General features: G+C 39.3%; 2 protein-coding genes across 12 annotated transcripts in view; one reads left to right on the top strand and one right to left on the bottom strand.

Annotated features, from left to right (window-relative positions):
* The window catches only part of PsGEF (Protostome-specific GEF), a 516,326-nt gene that overhangs the window by 7,338 nt on the left and 495,331 nt on the right, over positions 1-13,657 (top strand). The window lies entirely within an intron of this gene.
* Positions 1-13,657, bottom strand: part of LOC140224051 (uncharacterized) — a 101,985-nt gene that overhangs the window by 46,103 nt on the left and 42,225 nt on the right. For all 3 annotated transcript variants that reach the window (XR_011899291.1, XR_011899292.1, XM_072297132.1), the window contains one exon: positions 3,526-3,667. The gene's annotated coding sequence lies outside the window, so the exon portion shown is untranslated. The remainder of the gene's footprint in view (positions 1-3,525; positions 3,668-13,657) is intronic.

Here is a 13,657-nt window from a genome sequence, read left to right as displayed (position 1 = left end):
CCTAAATTTTAGAATCTCTGGTAATTATTGATAATAATTCGTAAAATATGTAGTAAAAGATTTAGTATTGGTAGTATTAGTTGATAGATTAAGTATTTGTGCTATTTTAGTGAAGGCCGCATGCGGCCTTTTTTGCCCCATCGGACCTGCGGGTTTTTACCCCATTTGATGACGTAGGTAACCATAACCTCAAAATTCAAAGCCAAAGGTCATTAGCCCAAAAGTGGTTGCGGGATATTCAAACCATCCTTATCATTGTTCGAACTGCAGCTCGTCCAAATTTTTCTATCGACTATAGAACTTGAAATTGACCAAAATAAAACTGGAAAAATCGATTTTTTTTTCCGCGAAAAATTAACTCTCATCATATTTTCGAGGGGACGCGTCCGTTCGGTCCGAAACTTCGTCAACACAACAGCACCACCACTATCAACATAAATGACACGGTCCCGGTGCAATTCTAAAAATTCTTCGGGAAAAAGTCGGGTGCGGCCTTTTTCCCCGTGCGGCCTTTTACCCCCACCTACCCTACTAATGCCAATAAGGAACCACTATTTTTGGCTCACGTTAGGAAGAGCAAAATGTGCCATTAAGGAGATAGGTCGGGTAAAATGGCGGAGATACACCCTCTGCATTTCTATCCTATTAGTGCTAAAATTGTTTTCACAGTTGGTATACCTTCATTATGACGTAAACCATTTAGATCATGTAAACGTAAACATAGCCTCAGAAAATGATTTTTTCGGTGAATGGTGAAGTGCCGAAAATTGAACGGCTCTTCTTTCAAAACAACGCCGGAGGTGGTTCCGGAAAGAGCCTCATATCTCACTCCAGTAAATATTTTATTCAACTTTGACATTTTCCTCTTCAGGTATGATGGATTTGTGTAATGCGTGAGCAATTACAACATTATTGGATGAAAACACTGGCGGCAAAGGGTTGATGCCCAGTTACAGTACCTTGAAAAATTCCCCTTCGTAGGGTAACTGGGAAGGTGCCACCTACCCCCTTCAAATCTTTCTTCAAAGTTGGTATTTCATTGCATTCAGTCAAAATATCATTCATGGACCTCATCCTATAATGACTTTAATAACGCCTGAAGTTACTTTGCTTTGACAGGAACTTTTTGGCGCTTTACTCTACCGTAATCAGCCTTGCACCTACAGTTTTTTTAAATTATTTTTTAAAAATTTATCATCTATAATCTTACTGAAACTGGCCAAAAAGTGTCCTGAAATGTAATTATTCTTGATAAGTAGTAATATTGAAAGTTCTAAATATTTACCTAGAAGGACATTTTTTTGACCGTTATTCGATTCTCAGATTTGAGGGTTTTTATGCCGACAACTGTTACATCAAATTTAACCACTTAAACATTTTTATATGAATTAAAATGACATTTTCTTTAACCTTCGTGAGAAATACATCACCTTCCGGCTAATGAGAATTAAAAAAAATTCTCCACTCCAAAATTAAAGGGAGGGGGGGGGGGTGGTGGGTTAGTCCAGTTACCCCACGGTGTTCGGTAACTGGATAAAAAAACAGGACATTTTTTAAAATTTGAGGGGAAAAATTGAGAGAATAAATTCGACTCTTAACTCACCCTATATTTAGACTAGATGATATACTTACTAAAAAAAATAAAAAAAAAGTAACCTCTACTGTCAATATAATTATGGGAATAAGATCATGAAGTTGAACTTTTGAATTTTTCTTTCCGAACTCTTGCCCAGTTACGGGTGGATTTCAGCTAATGAGAGAAAATGGCTCTAAAAAAAAGTTGATAAGTGATTTGACCATATCAAGCTAAAGATTACTTTTCTGTTGTTTTAGAGGTCCATCCTAAAGGATTTAATTATGTGCATCGCAATATCTTTACGATTATGTATAGAAATGAGACTCGGAAGTCAGAAAAACTACCATTGATGTCAGTTTGGTGACGCTTACTGTTTTGGCTTTGAAATAATTACTTTAGCTGAGTTGTGATATTCCAATGTACCGATTGAAAGCATTAGGGTACAGCTGCTTAAAAAAACAAAAAAATTTGGACGCCATTCAATAAAACAAAAATTAAAGAGTCAGGAAGCCAAATTTATCTCTAAATTGCAAGAATGACTTATATTATTTCTCTCTATGTGTCATAAAATCAGATGCATGCTGTTCTGAAACTATTATTTGTGAAAGGAGCTATGTGCGGAAGTGGCTTAGAGTTTAAGAATGGGCTTATAACACGATGTTACCGAAAAATTGCTTAAAAAGTGAGCGTCACCAAAACTGACACAGCGTCACGAGAATGACGTACTACCATTAACGTGAGTTACTGGATATGAGTTTAAGAATTCAAACTAAATCTTAAGTATCAAAAAGACGAATCAACATGTTATATGTTGTAATTAAATCCCTTATTATGCACGGTTATGTCTTTCTGCAAGTTGTCCCGTTTTTTTTTCCTCCTTTTTTTTTTAGCATAATAAATAGTGGAAATTCTTTCGCGTGAAAAAATAAGTTATCCTTTCGTTTCGTGCATCGTTCAAAGTCATTAAAATAACTCATTGAAACGCATAACAATTTCTTTTTTGCACAGTGATTAATGAAATACATAATCTCTTGGACGTCACCAAACCTGACATGTCAGTTTGGAGACGGTGAGTCAGGTTTGGTGACGTCACCAAACTGACATTTTGCTATTATTAATTTTTCTGCCAATTTACAATAACAAAATCAAACGAATCATTGAGGTTAGGTCGAGAGGCCAGCTGTAGATGCAAGAAAAAAATATTTGCTCAAGAATTCCATCAAAAGTTTTGATGGCAAACAGCGTCACCAAACTGACATGGAATAAGGGAGACACTCCAAAAACCATGGAAAAAACTGAAATCATGCTGAAATTGGAAGGAATATGTGGAGTTATCAAGTACACGTCTGTTCGTTCTCCACTTCCGAACTCAGTCATGCCTTAATCCGCACGCTAGCACTATCTCTTGAGTGGCCACAAACTAAAACGCATAGCGTCACCAAACTGAAATAATACTGAGTTACACGCTTCAAGCCTCAAATTAAATTGCATAATATAGTTTTCTGGTGTTTCAATGCATACTTCCTATACCAAACAATATACATTCAAGACTTAAAAAAAAAAAAAAAATCAGACAAAGCTCCCAAAAGGTCGCGATTTATTTATATAACGATTTGATATATTGACTACCTCCGAATTACCTACACGTCATCAAACTGGCATCTTCACTGTTTAGCACGTTGAGAAAAGCTTTAGAGCTATTCAAATCTCCTGAGGAATTTTTTCGTGGTTTGTGTTGCCTGCTTCTACGCAAAAAACCAAACATTGAGAGAAAATATTATAATTGAAAGTTTTGAGCGGCCAGTTACACGTCTTTCCCACATTTTTTCCCATCAGCTGAAATCCACCCTTACCCGACCACACCTTAGTTCTTGATCTGTTGTCGGGTCATACATATGTCTTCCTAAGTAGATAGGGGCCAAAATAAATGAACCAAAAATTGTACTTACTTATGGCTAAATGCAGTCATGTAAAGTTTAAAATTTTCGTTGCGGCATCGACGTTCTCGCCTACGGCCGGGCTCAATCTTCACGAAGTTACTCATGTAACTATACGATAACTTGAGAGTTGTGTGGTGTTTAATCATGATAACTGCAACAAATAATCACTTATAAACATTTGACTACAATTAAAGAATACATTAGACAAAAATATCCGCACAGACCAATTAACTATCAAAAAATTCGCAGTTGAATCGTATCAGCATCGTATAACCGCGTTTGTATGTTTATCTGAAACTGAGGCTCGGCTCATTACCTCACCAGTGCCGTTTCAGTGCTCCTGCACTGATCGGTTGGTGCGCATTGCAAATGAAATAGAGGTGGCCAGCGCTCAATCTCCCGGCGCACGGTCTACTGTGTCCAATGTCGTGGCCAAATTTTGTCGTCTCTTTCAACAACAACAACAACATTCATCGATGGATCCAAACCGCACCACTGGTCAATCAGAAGCGCTGAGACAAAGTAAAGAGCGGTCGGGACTCGTCCTAAGTATATTTAGGTACAGTGGGAGAATCGACAAATTCCTGGCCTAAAATGGAGGAAATTCGGAGTTGCCAACTTGCTAGAATCGTCATTACATCAATGTAGCACAACAGTCACCGTATTTTGAACTGATAATAACTCGAATGATACGGTGGTATTGATTTCTTGGAAATAAGTATGACAATTGGGTGACTTGGAAATAAAATCCGGCGTAGATATTTGGTTTTCACGTTGCGTGGTCAGTAAAGCATGGTAAGTAATATCTCATTGTATTCGAATTAAAGGAAAAGAAGGGGCATCCACAGACGAGCCGTCTGTGTCAACAATGGTCGAGCCCTAGACCAGACAAAAGAGAGAGAAAAAAAGCAGGAGGGAGAAGTATGACTTACAAGCGAAGCCCAAAAATGGCTCACGGAGTACGTGAATATGAGAGAATTAGAGAAGAGGGGGGAGGGGGGGCGAGAAACAATGAAAACACTGGCACAGATATATGTACCTATGTCTGTATATGCTCGGGCACATGGATCCGCGGATCTGGCTCAAGTGAATAAGGATAAGGAGAAGAGCAAGACTCACAGTAAGCGAGTATTGCGCGAGGAGGACAATAGGGTCTGCTCCAGTTAAAGACGGGGTGATAGCATACAAAGGCGAATAAATCCACTATTGTTGTTTGGTCTGGGATTGGGGGATATATGAATAAAAGATTATGTGAATTTTTCGTCGAGCCGAACTGAAACGCCGTTCGCCGGCGATAAACACAAGTCCGAGGAACCACATCCTTGTCAAATCCATCAGAATATATGGCTCTGTCAAATGATTAATCATTCGATATTTTTTGAAGTAATCTTGGAAATTATGCACTTAGGCCCAATTAAAATGTATGGATCAGCGTTTTTAAGCCGGAGTTGCACCATCGTTTTGGATCCTTTTTTTCTTTTTTGGATTCTTCATAGTGTTTTTCTTAAAGCCTGATTTTTACTGTGGCTGTCCGATCACACTCTGCAGTAACGGCTGATGGATGGTTCGATTGTATTGTAACGGGGACTTTTTCAGTTTATCCTATTCCAAAGCTCTCGTCCTGTGGGCGATCAGGTATACTTGTAGAGTCGAGACTGAAAATTGATTACTAAAGAATGATCGCCACTCTATCCTATGACGTTGATCCACAAAAAGCATTGCTAGATAAAACCTTGTTGATCGAGGTCAGCGGACAGAGAAGCTATAGTGTATCAAAAATCAACCTCCTGGTTTAAATCCGCGGATTCAACAATAAAACTCTGTAGCTCCGGCCGCCGTGATGATTGACTGTTCGAACTGGAATGACCTTGATCGATGGTCACAAGATAGACTGAGCTTACAAAAGAATCGATAAAGAATCTATACCTAGTAGATAATTCAGTAATCAACGACCAGGTTCAACTCAGTCGTTGCGATTGATTGAACCGCGTCTGCACTATCAGGTAAATACATGAATTACGGCCTAGAAATAGGTACGTTGAAAAATTACGAAATTCACCATCTTGATCAAGTGCCAATTTTTTATTAAGTTGAATGTTTGAAACTACCTATGATTTAGGTAGATACCCTTTCTTTGTTGATCCAACCATTGTCCAACCACTATCTAATCCCGTAATGTCTATATTAAAATTCAGTAATTAGGGAATGAAACACACTCAGGAATAGGAGGAACATACTTTGTCATTATTGTAACCAAAGACAACCTTAATTTAACCACGTGGTTCACTGAAAGAGATATTTTGCGTTGACGCCGTCAGAATGTTTTTAACGACGATAATCTTCAAATTTTCCGACACAGCAACATGCAAACTATTGCAAACGCACCATGAATTGTAAGCGAGATGCAGTATTGGAGTTAAATGCGACATACTTAAAAAATCAGCATTAAAAAAAGCAGGGGATACGTGTAACAAGTCAAAATAAATCTCCATTATTTTAATGTATACCTACATACACCTATCTAACTTAGAATTTCACGCATGCGCCTTGTTAACCGACCCCGACAAAAATGTCCCGTAAATGGCGGCACGCACGTTTTTAGAATAGGAAGTCGACGAAGGGTGCGCTATTTATTTATCTAGCGATGCGAATAACATGCAAAATAAATCCGAAAAAGAATGATACATGAAATCGAGTCGTGTAGGAGGGGGAGCAACTAAAGCAAACATTGGAGACTCCGGAATGAAATGTGCAGATTAAAAACGAATTACGGCCGTGCATTACGGACAGGTATGCAAATTAGCCATCTTGTCGCTGACGTGAAAGCTAACTGCAGCACCTCGAGGGTAATGGGGAGCGCGGGCGGCAAGGCTCATCTCGAAAAGAGGTTACGTCCTTTTAACGTAGTACGGGTGAGGAGTGGATGCCCAGGTGCAGGGAAATTGAGAAGTACATGTTTGTTAGAGACTAAATACCGAGATAGGTGCACTGCATGTGGAATCCTCCATTTTTAATGGTAGTGACGCAAGAAATAAAATGACTGTATCCACTTTATTCTTGGTCATAGACAAGAAGAGACCTTACACCTGAATCCTGGCAGTGGTGGAAACTTTCACTCCCGCGGATTCTAGATTTCCTTATTGGATGCAACACACATTTTAATTTTTAATTGGCTTGGGCCTCGCGAGGCCTCGGGTTGCGTCCAAAAAGTTGTACCTAACCAAACATCGGCCTGTCCTAGGAATGCATTCCTCTTTACGATGCTCAACATCCATTAAGAAGGTGCTTCCAAGGTGTGAATACCTAATGAAGCCGCAAGAGTGGCAGTTTCCACGTGTCACCAATAGGTAAGATTTCATGAGTATAGGTCCGAATACAGATTGAATGTCTGAATTCTGATCTACAAACAGATTTATAAATATGCTTTTTTTGAACCTCCCAATTGAACGGCTTATTTGAAGAAAAGCGTAGCCACCGAAAGTCGGAGATTCGAGAAAACATGAAGAAACTTGAAAGTTTTGACAATTTTTCATAATTTTTCTAAACAAAAAAAAAAGAAAAAAAAAATCAACCCTTGCTCTAAAAATCATTCGCAGTAAGACTACGGTCATATGGGGTGGGTCGAAGGGATGCAGGAAGAAATACAAATTTTTGGTGTTTCGATAGATACGCCCTTCTGTCATTAAACCTCTCAGTACTGCCAATTTTAGCAGTAATATGACAGTCCAATAGCATTAGCGTGTTCGATGACATCATAAAAAATCATTGTTTGTGCCCCTTCTCGTTGTTAATATCACGAGGAAGCACCATGCGCTGGGGGAGGTCTCTTGGAAATCATGCCTGGTTTTCACTAAAGCAGATCCCCAGGGTTTAAAAAAATGTGTTTAAAACGCAATTTCAGATGACCTGTTCAATTGAGATAGGTATAATCATTCAACATCAATGCCGTAGGCGCTATTGGAAGAAATAGCGTAGGTTTGCTTGCTTTTCTCCAGCACGTTCGCAAAGCGCTTTGAGAGTAGGATCATTGGAACTTAAATTTTCACAGCTAGATGACGCATCTATTTTTTACCTGAAAAAAGTTGATTTTTTAATGTAGATAAATTTCTGTAGGTAATGCGCACCATTTGCAAACTTAAACAATGTGGGCTCTCGATCAAATGGATTTGACTAACTGTTAAACACTCTTTACTGAGCCATATGACGGATTTTTTTGTGGATTATACCTTTTAAACACGTAAACAGGGGCAAATATCGAGGAGAGATAAGAGATCATTTTTTCATTTCATAATTTGCCAAAACTTCTACGAAATCATAGAGGTTTGGTCGGGTTTCCTAAATCGTCTAGATTAAATTGATTGTTAAGAGCATTAAAGATAAGTCATCGCATTAGTTGCCACTATATACACGACAACCCGAACCGAAGAGTCTACTGTTAAATTCAAGATGGATCACACGAAACACCCCTCGTTATTATTTTATTTGTAGGCTTCAACTCAAAAATTTCCCCCAATTCGCCGCTTTTTTTAATGTTCTTGCAGGATACCTCATAGGAACTGGTCTGGGTGTGATTTTTGTCAGTCTTGGAAGGAAAAAAAACGAAAAAAAAACCATTTGTGTCGGATAGAACTCAGGGCGGTGATGTAGAGGATTTAGAACTCTTTGCACGGCATTTTTCTCACAGTTATAAACCTGTAACAAGTCTCGCCCCACTTCCCCGCACACATTCAATTAAGAACGATCCGAAAGTTCTCCCAATTTTTATATTCATGGGTACAGGTTTTTTTTTTCTTTCTTTCTTTCTTTCTTTCTTTTCACTCGGAATCGTTTTTTAGTCTGATTACACTTTAACTCAACTCAAATGTGCTTAATGGCAGTGATTACTTTTTTTTACTACGCCGGCGTTTTATACGGAGATTAGACTTTCCAAGGTCATGTGCGTCTCCCGACGGAACGGCGGTTTGAAGCCGCGCGATGGAAGTAGACTTCATTCTAGATTCAGAGGGGTGGAAAATCAAGCCTTGGATAGAGAAGGGGGAATTGGCTAGCTCGGTGCCCCCCCCCCCCCCCAGTTTTAAATTCCTTGAGGAATTGGTTTCAAAATTATTCCTCAGTCATAAATTAAATATATCGTCTCTTCATTTTATGCTTCAGTCTTGAGTTCTGGAGTTCGCCCTCTCATTTACTTATTCTCAGTCCTTTCCTTGTTTTTTCTTATTTAGATGAAACCAATATTTATTTATTGGTATGGTACTGTGATTAATTCGCCTGGGAAGCTATTTTCACTAATTTTGAAGACATAGTTGCCGATTACGGGATCTAAAATCCATTTTTCAAAGAAAGTTTAAAATTTCAGCTTGTATAAGCAGTATTAGGAATTAGAAAAGAATTCTTCCGTCAAACTCTAGGTCTGCTCTCTTCTACCTCACTTTAATACTCCGCACCTAACATCATTATTTAATCATAATACAGCTATAGAGATGTTGGGTATTATTTGTAGCATTTCACACCATCAAAATGGACATCGAAGGACTCTAAAATGCTAATTGCCATAACCATTTCCTCTTTCAACATACCATAGAACGTATTTCCGTCAAAATTTTACTGAAGTTTATTTATGAATGATGAAAACTCTGCAAAATTTTTATTTGTAACCCTCAAATATTCTTATTGTAAAATTATGAAAAGTAAAATATTCGAAGTAAGCCATTCACTAATTTAATCATTTTGGTGATCATAATTTTAGAATTAATATCATGCATGTATAGCTTCACTACGGCCTTCATACAAATTATATACTTCGCACACTTCATTGGTACTTTGGAGCCCCCTTTCCTATATAAACTATGCAACCCAGCCCCCCTATTAAGTACATACGTATCCCTCAATAGACTCACCCCCCCCCCCCAAATATCCCATATATTGTAGGAAAACGAGAACATATAGCTGGACAAAATTCAAATTTTTTTTTAAAAAAAAATAATGTGACATGAAAACTTTACTAATAAAGTTATTTAATAAGTGAGGATAATAAAAACGTCTCAACACTATGATTCACAGATCAGTAAACGGCTGTAATTACCTGGCAAGTACCGGCGCTAGGGTGTGCCTTATTTTTGAGTTTTCCGAAAATCAAGTTGGTCAACCCCTAAAAAGTTTCTATGTGGTCTCTAAATGAACCCCCTAAAAGGAAAAAATTTTAAAAAAATTTTAACCCGTGCCTCAAAGGGCCTAAAGGGCCTAAACCCAAAATTCAAAAATTTTGGCAAGCGACACATCAATTCTGAAGGAAAATGGCAAGTTACGGTCGTTTTAGGCCAGAAATTTCGTCCGTTTTGCCGTATCTTGAAGCGTAAGATCACAAACGGCCCAATGACGACGTGAGGCTATGGGCTGGCGGGGCGTGCCGCGGCCGGCCCGCCGCTGAGCGTGCGCGCGCGGCAGGGTTGCGCATCGCCGCTTTACACCGGCGTAGAGGAACGAACGGTGGAGTGGGAGGGGGATATCCGGTGGAAAAGCATCCACATTTTCTATCCATAATGAAAATGCATTATACTTTTTCAATATAGGTGAGGAAATATGAGCCATACAAGGAAGTGATGAAAAGAGTGACAAATACATATATAGTTTGTACGGTTAAGAGTGTAAGTGGGGAAAATTTGCCGTAACTACAGAACAGCCCTGAAAATCTCGGGGAAATAAAAGCTGCTATTGATGAGAGGTTTAATTAAGGACTAATTAAAAAGATAGGTGCGATGTTGTAGAATCGTAAGCCCTTCACGCGATCAAAAGCGATTAGTGTAAATTTAATTGGAAAAGTTTAAGAAAAATTTGATGAAAGAAAATTGCCCCAAATTCGGGAAGTGCTTAAAGTGTTTTTCTATCATAGGAAGTTTTCGCACATTAATGTCAATGGCGGTGCGTCGAAAACCTGTGATCTTGTAATTCCAATATGGAATTAAAAATGTAGAATCGGTGTGATACATAGTGTCCATGTTTTTAAAAATGTTTACATTTTTATGAGGAGTGGAGGCGCGTATCAATAAATGCTAGCCGTTGATCGCTGGTTCAAGAGAATTTGGAGACTGATTTTACGGCAAAAATCGACGTGTTATTCGACATTGCTTTATGCAATACTCTAGATATCATGGAAAATGAAGAGGATGAAGCATTTTTAATTCTTCAGCAAAAACCTGAATGAGAATGCATAATATCCACAGTGAAGGATACTATCCTTGCAGCAGAGGTGAAGAGAGCAGACAAGAAGAAAGCTCGCGCCCAGGAGAGAGTTTCTCGACAGGAAAAATTCACGCTCGCTTATGAGTCCCGCCAAACGGAAGAAAATAAGTTTTTTCATTTCATATGAAATCACTGAAGGTTTGATGCATCAATTAGAAAGTTTTATTCAATCGGTTCAATCTGGCTTCGGCAACTTACAGCTGATGTTGATTGCCTGGCCTCACCCACGGGGCTAAATGACACATTAGCCTCGTTTACTCAAATCTTCCCCAGTAGCCGAGTGGTCAAGGGCATTGCCCACGGTTATAAAGAGTGGGGTTCAAACCCCAAGTTAAATCATATTTTTTCGAGAAAGTAATATTACATTTTTGATTATAGCAAGTAACTGTGGCGGGGGGGGGGGGGGGGTTCAGTACCAGAAAATGTAAGAGGGTAAGCCATATTGAACCTCTCGAATTAAACTTTCTAATTGATGTCACGTTAAATGCACTAATGAAAAGGAGGGTAAACATAGACACTATGTATCACAGGGATTCTACATTTTTCATTCCATATTGGAATTACTGTCATTGACATTCATGTACGAACACTTCCTATGATAGAAAAACACTTTAAGCACTTCCCGAATTTGGGGCAATTTTCTTTCATCAAATTTTTCTTAAACTTTTCCAATTAAATTTACACTAATCGCTTTTGATCGCGTAAAGGGCTTACGATTCTACAACATCGCACCTATCTTTTTAATTAGTCCTTAATTAAACCTCTCATCAATAGCAGCTTTTATTTCCCCGAGATTTTCAGGGCTGTTCTGTAGTTACGGCAAATTTTCCCCACTTACACTCTTAACCGTACAAACTATATATGTATTTGTCACTCTTTTCATCACTTCCTTGTATGGCTCATATTTCCTCACCTATATTGAAAAAGTATAATGCATTTTCATTATGGATAGAAAATGTGGATGCTTTTCCACCGGATATCCCCCTCCCACTCCACCGTTCGTTCCTCTACACCGGTGTAAAGCGGCGATGCGCAACCCTGCCGCGCGCGCACGCTCAGCGGCGGGCCGGCCGCGGCACGCCCCGCCAGCCCATAGCCTCACGTCGTCATTGGGCCGTTTGTGATCTTACGCTTCAAGATACGGCAAAACGGACGAAATTTCTGGCCTAAAACGACCGTAACTTGCCATTTTCCTTCAGAATTGACGTGTCGCTTGCCAAAATTTTTGAATTTTGGGTTTAGGCCCTTTAGGCCCTTTGAGGCACGGGTTAAAATTTTTTTAAAATTTTTTCCTTTTAGGGGGTTCATTTAGAGACCACATAGAAACTTTTTAGGGGTTGACCAACTTGATTTTCGGAAATCTCAAAAATAAGGCACACCCTAACCGGCGCGCATGGACTTTACTAATATTTATAAGTTTTAAACAAACAGTGACCGTTAAATATTACAAGAAGAATCCTATAATTAATACCACTAATTTCTGCATTTGTATCAAACCAGTGCAACTCGCCAATTTTGAAAAATTAAATAAAAATACAAAGACATGATTTGCAACTGATCACTAATCACAGTGATTGCCGATAGTGGGGGGTTTCCTATGCGCAGCACGGGTTTCCTGCTAGTTTATATACAAAAACCACTTCTAAAGCGATCTCTGACGCTATGCGACACGTAGGCGCCGAAGTCTCGTATCCTCCCAAAGCCCCTCAGGGAGTTAGCACTCCCTCATTAATTCTAAAACTCCATGTCACCACCCTTTCACTGGGCGTCCCTTTCGTCTCCTCCCAGGTGGAAAGAACCCCGCACAGAGCATGGGCTCAGCGGCTCTCGGTGAAAGTTGATGAAACTTTAATAGATTGTTATAAAGTTCATAATTAAGGGACAGCCAAATAATTAGCTCACTTTTACGAGTAGAAGCTGAGATATTCGCGATTGAACCCGGACTATTTTCTGTGCGGCGGAGGTAAATGGGCGCTCCGCGTCGCCGTCGCCTTATCTTGCTCGAGCACTTCGGCCAGGAAACCCCCTCTCCCCACCAGGTAGCTACGATGTCGCATTGTTTACACTCACAAGGGGAACTTACGGACCTGCCGCCTCCGATTGGGCTGAATTTTTTTTTACAGACTCTATGGACCAATTCTAGAGGTTAAGTTGAGCCGTTTTCCCGAATGCGCAATAGGAAGGGCGTAAAAAATTCCCAAAAGTTGCGTTTTCGGCGTGTGATTTGGTCGTGCGGCGCGTGGCAACACTGAAGCAGCCTCTTGTACCGCTTTATCGGCCTGAAGGTTTCAGCGGAGTCCGTAGCCCTACTGCACACGTACTGGCTCCATGATAGTGATGTCCCGGGTTCGATCCTCGACTTTTTATTTTCCGCATGATCACGTAACATTTTATTTTTAATTCTTCATCCGCATTTATGAATCAAGCAGTTCCAATCACTATCCCCCCCCCCCCCCCCATTTTACGTACATTTTCCCCCGATATTTATTCACATTGACCACATATAATCGTATGAAACTTCATTGACAAAAATTAATGAATTAAAAAGCAAAGGGCTAAAATAATGTGTTTCTTGGTGACCCTTGTGTACACATGGGTTTGGGGTTGCTCTTCGATTTATTTACACATTACATATTTTTCCAGGAAAACATTGGGAGATAATGTAGTAACAAATAAGGTTTTCTTTTGCTTTTTAATTCATTAATTTATATCAATGAAGTTTCATATGATTATATGTGGCCAACGTGAATAAATATCGGGGGAAAATGTACGTAAAATGGGGGGGGGGGATAGTGATTGGAACTGCTTGATTCATAAATGCGGATGAAGAATTAAAAATAAATTGTTACGTGATCATGCGGAAAATAAAAAGTCGAGGATCGAACCCGGGACATCACTATCA

Source organism: Bemisia tabaci, chromosome 2 (assembly GCF_918797505.1).
Source record: "Bemisia tabaci chromosome 2, PGI_BMITA_v3".
In the NCBI taxonomy this organism is placed as follows: Eukaryota; Metazoa; Arthropoda; class Insecta; order Hemiptera; family Aleyrodidae; genus Bemisia; species Bemisia tabaci.
The sequence above is the reverse complement of the archived record's forward strand: the minus strand, read 5'-3'. Positions and strand labels throughout refer to the sequence as shown.